This window comes from Canis lupus, chromosome 5 (assembly GCF_003254725.2).
Source record: "Canis lupus dingo isolate Sandy chromosome 5, ASM325472v2, whole genome shotgun sequence".
In the NCBI taxonomy this organism is placed as follows: domain Eukaryota; kingdom Metazoa; phylum Chordata; class Mammalia; order Carnivora; family Canidae; genus Canis; species Canis lupus.
In genome coordinates, this window is record NC_064247.1 from 27444977 (window position 1) to 27458910 (window position 13934).

General features: G+C 36.3%; 1 long non-coding RNA gene across 14 annotated transcripts in view; it reads left to right on the forward strand.

The window, feature by feature from the left end:
* The window catches only part of LOC112671428 (uncharacterized), a 56247-nt gene that overhangs the window by 23629 nt on the left and 18684 nt on the right, over nt 1–13934 (forward strand). For 7 of the 14 annotated variants that reach the window (XR_004815779.2, XR_004815782.2, XR_004815781.2 and 4 more), the window contains exons 4-6: nt 6823–6967; nt 9177–9284; nt 9799–10007. The exons of 3 other annotated variants lie outside the window; for them this stretch is intronic. This is a non-coding gene — a long non-coding RNA (uncharacterized LOC112671428). Of the gene's footprint in view, nt 1–163; nt 1405–6577; nt 6783–6822; nt 6968–9176; nt 9285–9798; nt 10008–13934 lie in introns of those variants that run through there. 4 more of the 14 variants (XR_003143630.3, XR_004815778.2, XR_007410698.1 and 1 more) reach the window with 3 other exon arrangements.

Consider the following 13934-nt stretch of genomic DNA (forward strand, 5'->3'; position numbering starts at 1 on the left):
AAGAAAAATTAGTAAACTTTTAAATGAGTAGATGTTTATTATATCCCAGCCATCCATGAAGGACTGTGGCTAATGACGTGCCTGATATAACTGGTTAATAAGTAGTCTTTAAGTAAATGTGAATCACAGAATTAATTTTTCCCATATGTGAAATCAATTATAGGGGATCCCTGCATGGCTCAGCGGTTTGGCGCCTGCCTTCAGCCCAGGGTGTGATCCTGGAGACCCGGGATCGAGTCCCATGTCAGGCTCCCTGCATGAAACTTGCTTCTCCCTCTGCCTGTGTTTCTGTCTCTCTCTCTCCCACTCTCTCTCTCTCTGTCTCTCATGAATGAATAAACAAAATCTTAAAAAAATAAATCAATTATAGTTATTAATCAGAAAATTTAAAATCCTTCTAATTGGTATTAAATATTTTTCACACAGCTATTTTAACCAAGATTTACAGCGTGTATGAAGATTTCTCTTCATACACATACACTGACACATACACACACAAAACTTAATTAGACAAAGATACAACCTTGCCTGTAGCTCTTCCCCTTATTTTGTGGTTTTAATGCTTGCAGTGTGTCTGAGGTTGACAAAGAAATAGAAAATGCAGTATTTTATCTCAAAAAGCTTATGGTACACCAGGGATGACACAGCAAATATACTGGGACAAACCAGAATACTCCTATTAGTCAAGTCACTGATTTAAGATACATTTATATCATTTTATGATGAGCTTACAAAATATCTAGGAACTGAGTGTTAGTATAAATTGGAACAATATTTTCTGCTAAAATATTTTAAACCAACTTCTTCAAAGAAAGAATGTTATTGAGAAATAAGAACATTTGGATTTTTGAGAAGCCAGCTTTGTAGAGATTGAGACACAAGTAGAAGCTAATGATTCAGAAAACACAGGACATGTAGTGTCGGCTGGACAGAACTCTGTAGCATAGGCCCTTGTGGTGTTACCACCATTCTTGGCTGCTCTGTCAGCAGGCTGGATGCCCCAGATGTGCAGAAGAACCGAGGATGACAGGATAACAGAGGCCGCTGGTTAAACAGTGGGATAGATTGTTCAGCTATAAGCCAGAACAGCAAGGCATTGGAATTGTTGGGAAAGGTGGTAGACAGCTGACCACAAACGGTGACTTGTGCAAAGGAGCAGTAGAACTAAAAAAAATAAAAAAATAAATAAAAAAAAAAGGAGCAGTAGAACTATGGATCCAGGTGCATATAGATACATACATGCATCTGTCCAAATGAAAGGAAAGTTAAGTTCATAAAAGTTCCAGCAGGGGAGAATACAGATTGTATTGTTCCAGACCTCCTTTACCTCGAAGATGAAAAAATTTGAAACAATCTAACCAATTCATAGAAATGAATGCAAAAAGAGTTGGGCTGATTGGATTTCCTCAGGGAGCCATAATAAAGGGAAACCGACTCAGAATCAGTGTGCTGAAAAGATGACCGTCATGATAGACCTGTGTGGGTCATGGAATTGAATTGGATAGTCAGAAGAAGGTAAGCTAAATTTCATTATTCCCTGACTGTGAGGGGTGACTATTAAAATGACATTAGTTAGGGAAGAAGGAAAGAACACAAACATGTGGCCTTCACATCACCTTTTGTCTTTTCCTAAAGAAGTATTTTGTAATCACATGTCATTTTGATACAGGCACACAAGAGGATCACTGAAGAGTTAAAGAACAGGATATTCTGGGATTAATTTTGTTTCTTTAAGCTTTATTTTTTAATTTTTTATTTAAATTCAACTTAGTTAACACAGAGCATATTATTAGTTTCAGGGGTAGAATTTAGTGAAACATCAGTTGCATATAACACCTAGTGCTCATTACATTGATGGGCATTTATGTTGCTTTAAATGACTTTATTAGTCAAGGTTCTCCAGAGAAATAGAACCACCACTGAGATCTTTTAATAAGATAATGGTAGAAGAAAATCTAAATGACAGTAGTAGAAAAAATATAAATAATTGCTTCATATTTAGAACCTGATCTGTCAATTCTTTGCTCCATTTTTTTTCTCTTCCGTTGGCTTACAGAGGACAAATTTTTAGTTCCATTTTCTGAGGGAGGGCTAAAAAGGTATGAGCTTTTTAGCTAGTTGCAGTAAACCCTGAATCACTTACTAACCTCACTGCAATGAAGGAAATATTCTAGTAGCTTTACCCTTGTAGCTAATTAAATATTTATATAAAAGAAAGCAATGTATCTCAATAAAGGAAATACATTCAATTTACAACAGTTGCAGGATGTATTGTCACCGATTTCAAGCAAAGAGAAATTGCAGAGAGCTATGCATTCATTTTGAAATACAAACACATTGCTTTTTTCCTGACTTCACCTTTTTCTTTATGCAGCTAGATACTAATATTATTGTGCTAATTTATTAGGTCTAGTTTTTTCCATGTCAAATTGAACAGCTTCAAAATTTCCAATTTGCAAATTTAGCGCCTAGAAACTACATTTTACTACTTTAAGGCACTTGTCTTGTGTATTTCTTTATAGTATTGCTATGTTTGCCATCCACTTGCATCATTCGTGGTCAAATATTATAATAATATGTAATAATATGTAATAACGAAATGCTTAGAGCAGCTGAAAACTGACTTGCTGCTGCTGAATCCTAATTTACTTTGAGGATTTCCAAGAAACCAAACTGTTCAACCATGCTCAACTCTGCATCTAAGATGTAATGTCAAATCAGAAAATGGCTTCATAAAAAAATTTCAACATCAGGAATTCATTCCAAAGAAAGCACTCTTGACGACCTCATCTCTAAGTATGGTTTTAAATATGCATCAAGACTGAAATCTGGTCCCAAAATAAGAATTCTTTGAGATCATGCTGCCTCTGAAAAAAATACATGGCCATCATTGGTCACTGTTTTTCTGGGCAAAAGGTGAGAAGTGGGATGAAAAATCCCTCAGTACAGTTTATTTTTGGCTTTGCAAAACAAGACTCTGCATTCACTTAAGGAAGTGAAAACATTTTAGTCTATTATTTTTAATATATTAAAAGACATTATTTTATTTTTAATATATTATTCCAAATGGATAGGAATAAAGTAGACATTGCAGCAGTAACTGGAGCCAGAGTGCACTGTGTTGCCTCTTGAAGCCTCTGCAGTTGTGCCTCACTTGCAGGGACCAGGGAATCAAAGTCTAGGGCTGGTTTTTCCTCAGGGGATCAATGGCTAAAAGAAAGGCCTCCACATCCTCCTGTGAATGGGAAAGATCCAGGTCTGCTTCCATGAATTTTTATTATATTTAGTATAAAATTGCAGCCTTGCCCATTGTATATTTCCAAATGGGAGGTCATCACTGAAAGGTTTTCCCCACTAATTGCTTTTGGTTTAGGAGTCCTCAGACTCCCATCTGTATATGCAGTGGCCCATGTGGCACAGTTACAAAAATGACTAAAATACTTCCCTCTGTTAATACATTTTATTTTTCCATTCCAGGACGAGAAATGGTAAAATAATTTAATATAAGCTTAGTATGTCATTTAATTTAGTTAACCCTGGAGAAAAACCATATTGGGTAACTTTGTTATCCGTGAATAAAATGGGTGACAAGCAGAGATCTATTATTCTTATAGAGTATACTCTCTGTTTCTAAGATTTTCCATATAAAAGATACAAGAAGAGGGGCACCTGACTGGCTTGGGGGATTGAGCATGGAACTCTCCATCTCAGGACTGAACACACGTTTGAGCCCACATTTAGTATAGAGATCACTTAAAAATAAAACCTTAAAAAAAAAAAGATACAAGTGGAAAAAGTATTATTTCTTCACTAAGGAGTGAAGGTAAATTACTTGTATCCTGTGCAGGTGGTTAGAAAACCACCAAGGATTCCATCTGATATCTTTATATTGTACCTTCTTGTCCAGTACAGGCTCTTTTCTTCCCAGGACTCAGCAAACGTCAGTGATAATGGCCAATGTGGTGGGTCAGAGTGACTTCAGAGCTGCTATAAAATCTAATTTTGCTCTTATTCTGAGCATGAAATTATGACTTCCAGAATTTTACCCCTAAAAAGACACTGTAGGTATTGGACCATGTGTCAAAAATGGTTCTAAATATTGTACAGTTTCAACTTTTTAAAAAAGTAAGTTTTATAATCTACTCAATATATAGGCACAACAGTAAATGCATATAACTTTATGAATAAGGCAATGTGTGTATTTTGAAGTTACATACTCAAAAAGTGTGCTGAAGGGGGAATGTATTCTGACAAATTAAGCAATTACTGCTTGACAGTGATTGTGGGTTAGGCCTTTTTCTGCCTGTTTTATTTAATTTGAATACTCTTGTTTTAGAAGACATCTGGCTCTTATGAAGCATCTCATGAAAGTTCATTCAATGAAGGAAAGTTATAATTCATGAAACCAATATTGTTGATGTTTTCTTTTGAATGGAAATTTAATGAGATTCTTTAAGGCAAAAGACTATTAAATAGATACAATTATAATATCCAGTTTAGGAAAATAATAAAGAAAGTTGGTGGTACAACTTTTCATATACAATCATATTCGATTTCACTGGCAAACAGTCTTAAAACTAAGAGATCAAGAGTCAGGATCTGGTTCCTCTTAGTAAGAAACCTTTACTTGTACATTTTACCAATGGACATTGAAGAAATAGGAAAGGAAAGTGGGGTGGTTAATGGCCAAATACATTTTAGAAACCATACTCAATTTCTCTCTCTCTCAAATAGTCTTAAAACAAAAGATTATGTTGACCTGTGTACCTCAAACTTATTTCTTGATGGAATCTTTCCTTCAAGGGACGTTTATTCATATCGGTAGAGCAAGCATTCTGAAAAATATAGTTTTAGGAAATGTAATGATATAGCATAATTACAACTCTTCTCTAAAATAACTTATAGATTTAATGTCAATCAGAGAGAGAGGAACACCATATCATGTCGCTCATATGTGGAATGTAAAAAACAAAATAAACGAGCAAAGGGAAGAAAGAAAAAGAAGAGAAAAGAAACAGACTCTGAACTACAGAGAATACACTGCTGGTCACCAGAGGGGAGGGGATGGGATGGGGGGAGCAGGTGATGGGGATGAAGGAGCACACCTGTCCTGATGAGCACCAGGTGATGTATGGAAGTGCTGAGTCACTATATTGCATACTTGAAACTAATATCACACTATGTTAACTCACCGGAGTTTAAATAACTCCAGTTATGGGACAGCCCGGGTGGCTCAGCGGTTTGGCGCCTGTCTTCAGGGTGTGATCCTGGAGACCCGGGATGGAGTCCCACGTCAGTCTCCCTGCATGGAGCCTGCTTCTCCCTCTGCCTGTGTCTCTGCCTCTCTCTCTCTGTGTATCTCTCATGAATAAATAAATAAAATCTTAAAAAACTCCAGTTATTTAAATAAAAATTCAAAAAAAATTTTTAATTTTTAATGATTTAATGTTACTCAAAATCTAAAGAAGTTTTAAAGTAAAGAAGAAAAGTTTTATTTCAAATTCAGCATAGATATAGATATACATGTATACAAGTACACCAGATGAAATTGAGAATTACTTTTTATAAGAGTAACAAACTACTTGTAGATTCTTTGATTTTAACAAATTATGTAAAAATGTGGAAATTTACTACATGTACTTTTGTCGCTAAGATGAGCAGAGTTTTTTTGACTTATTAACATGAAGATTTTGATTTTTAAAATATTTAAGCATTATTTCCTTTTCAACTTATGAGTTATAGCTCACCATTCAACTGATATTCTCTTGCACTTGACTTGCTAAAACTTTATTCGAGATTTTTGCATCTTATAAGTGAGATCTATTTCAAGTTTTATGCGCTTTATATGTACTATTTTTTGTATCAGGGTTATGGTACATGTTTTCAATTACTGGGAAATTACTATTACTGGGAAATTATCCTTTTTTTTTTTCTGTTCCTAATGGGTTAAATAGCCCCAGAAATATGTGTTTGAATTTACAATAAATTTAACTATAAAACCTTCTGGGAGCATCTTTTTTGTTAGTAGTTTTTTGATAAGTATCATAAAAAATTTCCAAGGCTTTTTGTCTATTAGCTTACTGACTTGATTTTGTGGTCATTTTGGCAATCTATATTTCCTAGAAAATAATTTCAAACATATTTTATTATTTTAATTATAAAATACAAAGTGTCATTATATCTCTTTGTTCATGCCAAATTTTGTACAATCCCCTATATCTTTTCATCTTTACATTACCAACTGGTTTATGTATTTTATTCTTTAAAAGGAACCATCCCATGACTTTATTTAACAATACAAACCTTTACCCTGTTTCCTGCTTAAATTATTATACACTTTACTTTTTTAAGTCCATGTAACTGCTTTTTCTTACATTATCTTTCAAATTTTAGATTTGACTTTTGATTCAATTTATTTTAATACTATATCATTATGTAATCAAACTGTGATGGAGAACATTTTGATATGATTTTTCACAATTTGTATAGTTTCCTATGCAGTGGCATTAATATATAATCTCATTTAGATTTCATTTTATGGAAATATAAAACAGTGTTAAAAATGTTTCCTGGGCAGCCCGGGTGGCTCAGCGGTTTAGCGCTGCCTTTGGCCCAGCTTGTGTTCCTGGAGATCTGGGATCAGGATCGAGTCCGGCATCTGGCTCCCTGCATGGAACCTGCTTCTCCCTCTGCCCGTGTCTCTGCCTCTCCCTCTTGTGCTGTGTCTCTCATGAATAAATAAATAAAATCTTTAATAAAAAATGTTTCTTAATGGAGCAGACTTAAAAATGATCCCATTGCCAGTGACTCGTTCATATTAAGACTTTTCCAGGTTAGCAGACAAAACCCTGTTTGGTGGGCCTGCTTCTGTGGATTCATAGAAATCAAAGAACTATGGGCTGCAAAGAATTAGCAGATCATTTGAAAGGAAGACATCCCTTCCCTCAGACTGTGTTTTCATGCTCAGGTAGGTGCTCACCCTATGAGCTTTGCTGAGGGATCGTTTTGGCTACTGGAATAATCACCAAAGCCACCATATCTGTAAGGCAGAAAAAATGTTTCCTAACTAGAAGTATAGGTGGTTTTTATTTATTGTATTAATGCTTCTCATCTATTTCTATGTTGTCCACAGTGAACATAAATTATTTTCAGGAAAAAAATATTTTTAAGTCAAGTTGGTCTGTAAATTTATAAAGGAGACAAGCCCTCTGCTCCCAACACAAAGCAGTGAGATGACTATGGAAATGGGTCATATGAAAATAGGATATACAAAAAGAAAAAAATTAAAAGAATATCCAGTGATTCAATAAATAAATAAATAAATATCTGCATGGGGTAGAAGAGGGAGGAGAATCAGGTTGAAGCCCCTGACCCAAAGAAAGCAGGAGGGAGAGCCAGGGATTGGTTTCAGAAACAGCTCAAAGACTAACATCACCACTGTCAGCAAGGTGGGACTCCTCCAAGACGTAACCTGTCTATTTATCAGAGAAAATCAAAGCAAACATGGAGCATTATTTCACACACATCAATTTGGCAAAGAAAGAAAGAAAGAGACAGAGAAGGAAGGGAGCGAGGGAGGGAGGGAACAACAAAATAAATTAGGCAATTACAGCTACCCATGGAAAAATGGGAACTTTCTTAAGCTGCTGGTGACAGTTTTGAGAGCTAGTATTTACAGTCCAGTCGAGGTGTGGGACACGTTGTTCCAAATGTTTTGTACATGTAACTTATTTCATCCCTACTGCAACCCAGTAAGATAGACATTATTGTTACAGTCACTTGACAGATGAGAAAACCTAGTCACAGAGAATTATCTTGTCAAGGTCACACAGCTGGTTCTTAGGGATTCTGACTCTAGATTCCATATAATCCTGAGAACATAAAATAGTACAATTACTTTTGAGAGCCGACTGGAAAATTATAGTCAAGTTGACGAAGCACACACTGGAAGACCATATATTTCCACTTCTGGGTGTTATCTCTCCACCTGACACTTGGAGTCAGATTGCTGAGTGCAGGAGGATCTTTGAAACAGTATTTACAACACTAGGAGATGCATAGTATTTATGTAGCACCAAGTAAAATTCTTATATTTATTATGTATTTTGTTCTTCACAACAATCCTATGGGGGGGTTACTATTAATATTTCCAATTTAAAAATGAAGATGAGGCACAAGGAGATGTGTATAACGTGGCAAATATTTAAACTATGTAAATGCTGGGGCACCCGGGTGGCTCAGTAGGTAAAGCATCTGCCTTGGGCATGACCTCAGGGTCCTGGGATCAAGTTCCACATCAAGCTTCCTGCTCAGAGGGGAGTCTGCTTCTCCCTCTGCTCTGCTCCCTCTGTTTGTGCTCTCTTTCTCTCTCTCTAAAGTAAATAAATAAAATCTTAAAAAAATAAGCTGCCTAAATGCTCATTAACAAGACAATAGATTTTAAGCCTAATATATTCATACATGGGAAGCTTATAACAGTTATACAGTTATACGGCAGTTATACAGTTATACAGTTAACAACAGTTATACAGTTGTACAGTTATAGTTATATGTATATATATATATACAAAATGAGCATACATTGTATGTATACATATGTGTAGAGAGACAGAGATACTTAGAGACAGAGAGAGAGATGCACAAATCTAAAAAAACAATTTTTGAAAAGCTTACAGTAATATACTTTTAAAGGTAGGAAAACATAAGGATGACATTCTACATGTACTAACAAGATTCTCTTTGGATTGCAAGGAAAGAAAATGGGATTGGTTCTTGTGTACCAAGGGCTACCAGTATGTACATAGTTTTATTTTTTGAACAAAACAAACTCTAAAGTTAAAATGAAAGAGTATCAAGATTTTTTAAAAGCTGAGTGATGGGTATGCTGCTGTTTTTACATGACTCTCTGTATTTTCCACATGATTAATATATTTTATACTAAAATATAACAGTAAATTGAAATTGTACCCATCACGAATTAACTTGACATTAACTTTATTAATCTTATTAAAGATTTACTTGTGCATGAGAACAAGTTATCATGAAAAATAGCTAGCAGTATTTACCATCAATTAAGAATTTATATTCTGAAACTCTAAGTACTTATATTAATTTACTCATTTAATTATTTTGTGAATTCCATTAAATTGGTGTAAATATTGTTGAAATTGTTAAAGACAAAACTATTGGACGACTGAGCTGGGATTAATATGGTACCATGGGTACCCACATCACCTGTGCTATATGACCTCTCTACAACGCTGTTCATGCAAGAGTCATCTCTGGTGAGTTTCTGGTCTCAGTAACCTTCTTTTCTGGATGTGAGTTCCATGCATTGAGTCACCTAGACATGAGCCCAACGCCAAAAACCCTACATGTTTTATCGGCACGGCCTTCAGAGTAACCATACCTTCACCTCTTCCTGCCACCTGGGTTGTGTCTGAGGTTTGAAACGGGCAATGGAGAAGTAACATCACTAGGAAAGAGAGAAGCACTAGGAAAGAGAGAAGAATGACACATAAAATGAATACTGGGCACTTTAAAGATCCATCTGTGTTGAGAAATTTTACTCTTCAATGAATCCAATAACCATATTTATGTTATTATCATGTGTGGGAGATAGAAACAGTTCAGAGTGATTAATGAGAGAAGTTAGGATTTTGTACAGGTCAGCTTTGGCTCCATAGGATGTAGAATTGTCCTCAAAATGACACCACCTATGCATGGGGTCCTTTCTCCATCCTTACATTAAAGCTTCCTATAGCTAAAACTTTTTTGTTGTGTTTTTTTCCTTTATAGGATTAATGCTTACATATGCCTCTTCATAATGTACCTTTATCAATGAAGCCACGGCTTTTGACATTATGTGTAGTAAATGATGTTTTATAGATTATAACTGAGATGATGTTGAGAATGGAGAATCTGTTCCTACAGTTCAACATTTAATCCAACATGAGGAACGTGATGGGGCTTCCACAGCAGCTTCACATTGCTAATTACACCTACATGTAAGCTGTTTTTGCTGGCTATGATGTTAAAAGTTCTTGATTTTGTGATGCTCAATACAGATGTAAAATAGGAATGCATGTCCATATATTTTCATGTGTATAAACATGTACACATAATACAAGAGGCTATGAATCCCGGACTCTCCTTTTTCCCCTCTGTGATTACCACGAGTATATTCAGCTCACACAAGGAGAATACACTTAAAATATATCACAAGTGTCAATATACAGACATACTGCGGAAAGACGTTTTTATCAGCCTTTTTCCTTTTATTTATTTATTTATTTATTTATTATTTATTTATTTATTTTTTTTAGCCTTTTTCCTTTTAAAAGCCAGGGTCTATTCCTATGTGTTTATGACAGACTTAATAGAAAGTCATATTTGAAGCCTCCTGTCCTTTTAAATTTTATTAACCTTTATGTTGTCACTAAGAGACTTTAATTCTCATCTTCCTCCATATTGAACATTTTCAGGAATTCAGAAAGCAGCAATTGTGGCACAATGTAACCTGCTGACATAGAGCCAGCTTCTTCACCTCCCTCATAATCAATTTTCTCAGAGATAAAACATGGTTTAGAATATGTCTACAGTTAACTTCAGATATAAAATCACATCTTTCTCATCACCTCTGAAAACACGTTTTTTTTTAATCTTCAAGCACACAACATCCCCATGTATTTTCTTCCCACGATGTTCACTGCACACCAACATCCTGACAGCGACATGATTGTCTCTTGTTCTAGCAATTCAAGGCTGTGTAACAAAACACTAACAGTGTTTTAAAGCAGCAAAACCCATTTGGTCATGGCCGCAGTTGGGTCAGGATTTGGGGGGATGACGTCCTACAGCGTTGCTCTGGGAACCCCATTCTGTGGGGAGCACTTTAGTGGACTTCCCTTCCCATCTTCTGAAATGCAGATTGAAGGGATCCTCAAGAAAGTCTGTATAGGAAAAAGGAACATGTAGAACAATTTGGCCTGTATAGATTAGACATCATACAGGTTCACAGAGGATCTTTCTAGAGAAGGAAAAGATATAAAAATTGTAAAAATTTTTGCCTTATCAAAGCAGGGCAGAAAGTGGAGAGGCCGGAGGGGCAGCTAGGTCTGCCTGGTTGCTTACGCACCACATGTGGAGACTGAGCATCACAAGTGAAGCTACTAGGCACTTCTGAGCTCACACCAGAGCCCGAGACTCATTTCTCTGAATCTTCTATACCCCAGAGTGGAAAGCAGCGAGATCTTACGTTCTTTCAAACCCTGAGAGAAACAGATCATTATAAGTGTGAGGAAAAGAGAGCAGTGTAGCTGTCATTTCCTGTGCCATTAGCTTGGAAAGCAGCTCATTTCCATCCACCTTTTCAGGCTCTGTAGATATTTGAGATACTTAATTTTAACACATGCTAAATTACTGTACCCAGCAATACAATTTTCTCATATCACATGTAAATATATATATATATATTTTTTTTTGGTAACAGAACATCAAACTGGCATCCCTGCCCCCCCGCCGGAAAATATTTAAATTTAGTTTTCAATCGTGCAGATAATTGTACAAGTGAAGGAGGGAGCTCTCTATCAACACGCCTACTCCAGAATGAGCTGGGTGATTTCTGCCTGTGGGCCCCACGACAACCCGTCGGGGCTCTCTGGCACTTCAGAAATGTTGCAGCAGACTATGAATGCAGAATGGGTCAGTGGGTCAGTCAGATACACCCTGACAGGATCATTCATTATGTGGTGACCACTACAGTTTTGAACAAATCTTATGGCTTTGTTGGTATAGCTAGTAACTCTTCAAGGGTAGTTTCCCAACCTTCCAGAAAGGGTCCGTGAAATAACACTAAATGATGCTGGAAAAGTAAGGGAGATCTTATTTGCAGCATATAGCCATATGCTTTCAGAGTACCTACTGCGTTCATTCAGATTTGTCTGGAGGCATATGTAAATTACATTTATCACATCCAAGACTTGAATGCTACAGCAGACCCTCATAAAATAGTGGAGAACAACCACTAAGCATTGAATTTAATGTTTAAATAATGAATACGGGATCCCTGGGTGGCGCAGCGGTTTAGCGCCTGCCTTTGGCCCAGGGCGCGATCCTGGAGACCCGGGATCGAATCCCACGTCAGGCTCCCGGTGCATGGAGCCTGCTTCTCCCTCTGCCTGTGTCTCTGCCTCTCCCTCTGCCTGTGTCTCTGCCTCTCTCTCTCTCTGTGTGTGACTATCATAAATAAATAAAAATTAAAAAAAAATATTTAAAAAAAATAAATAAATAATGAATACAACAAATAGGAATTTAAAGAGTAAAGAGGGTTTAAGAGATTTGACTTAAATCCTGCCACATGTATAACTCTGTAAAGAAGAAGAAAAGATGGAGACATTGTGGGTAATAATAATTTGCATTGATTAAAACGGAAAATCAAGTCTATTATTTGACATAAAAACACCAAGTACTGATTAATAGATTATTTTTTCTACGTATTTTTTAAATCTCCAATTCAGATCTTTGTTCAAAGAAATTAAATAACTAAGGTTTAAGGAGAATGTTAAAATACATACCTGCCGACCCTTGTGCTATTTATGATTTATTTTTAAATTAATAATCACACAAACTTCAGATAGTTTTAAATTTTTTTGATTCCTGCTTTCAGTGATATCTTTCTGCTTGGTGGTAGCCCTCTTAAAAATTTTAGCTCAATTCTAGCACTCTCTTAAGTGTTACTAAGTTTTTAATCTTGATCATTCAAAATCATTGATCTAATTTCTTTAAGTTTTTTTGTTGTTTCTTATTTGGTTTTTATTCCCTCTGCAACAGAAAGATCCCCTACAGAAAGTAGGCAGCTCTATAAGCTTGGAACTGGGGTGTGGTTTACTCTGACTACCTCTCTTTTCTCTTCCTGAGCTTTCCCTGGGGAGGAGGGGTTGAAGACACAAAGATTCCTTATCCATTGGCTTGTACCACCATGGACAAGGTTCAATTCTCTTCTAATCTGTCCAGAACTCACCTTAATCCACGTTATTATCACATCCACAACTTCACCTTCCTTCCAAGACTTCCAACTCCAGGACCTAAAGACAAGGTTTGGCACACAACCTTAGATCTCTGGAAAGCCAGGATATATAGGAAGCATTCCTGTTCTCCTCATTCTTCCTCATGCCCTCTCTCTCCAGGGCTTTTGCTCCTGCTCTAGCATCAAAGGGTATATTAACTTGTCCAAAGGTTAAATGAATTTTCAATGGGGAACAAAATGCTAGTGTCGTATTTTTGCAGAACTCTGCATTTTATGAGTGATTTTTCTTGTATCCTTTCTCAATTTGGAGATGAAAAGCCTCTCCGTAGGGAAGAGAATGAAGGAAGCATAGTTTCTTTTACAGAACATCACACTCTACAAAAAGGCCCAAAGGCCCAAAAACTCTCTCCTCAATTTTCTTACATGATGAGCTGGGTTATATGAGGCAATGGTTGTGGGATGGGTTCTCTGATGCCCCTTGCAGTAAGTCCTGTGGAAGATGGTCTGACCAACAGATGATAGATTTCTGAGTTTAGAATGTGGAATGTTTAGGAACTTCTGGTCTTGACTTTGGATCTTGAGTTTAGAATGTGGAATGTTTAGGAACTTCTGGTCTTGACTTTGGACCTTAGCATCAATTTTTGGACAAGAGAAAAATTCCACACAGAACATAGTATCCTTTCCATAAGGACGAGTCAAGTCAGAGGTTTTTGAGGCAGAAAGAAGACATCAAAAAGTTGGTAGGCATTATATTTTGTTTCTGTGGTAAATAAAAGTCAAGATTATCCTGGGGTTGGAAATGGCCAGCTTCAGTTAGGAAGTAAAAGTTTATAGTAAGCACTAGGAAAGAGAGAAGAATGACACATAAAATGAATACTGGGCACTTTAAAGATCCATCTGTATTGAG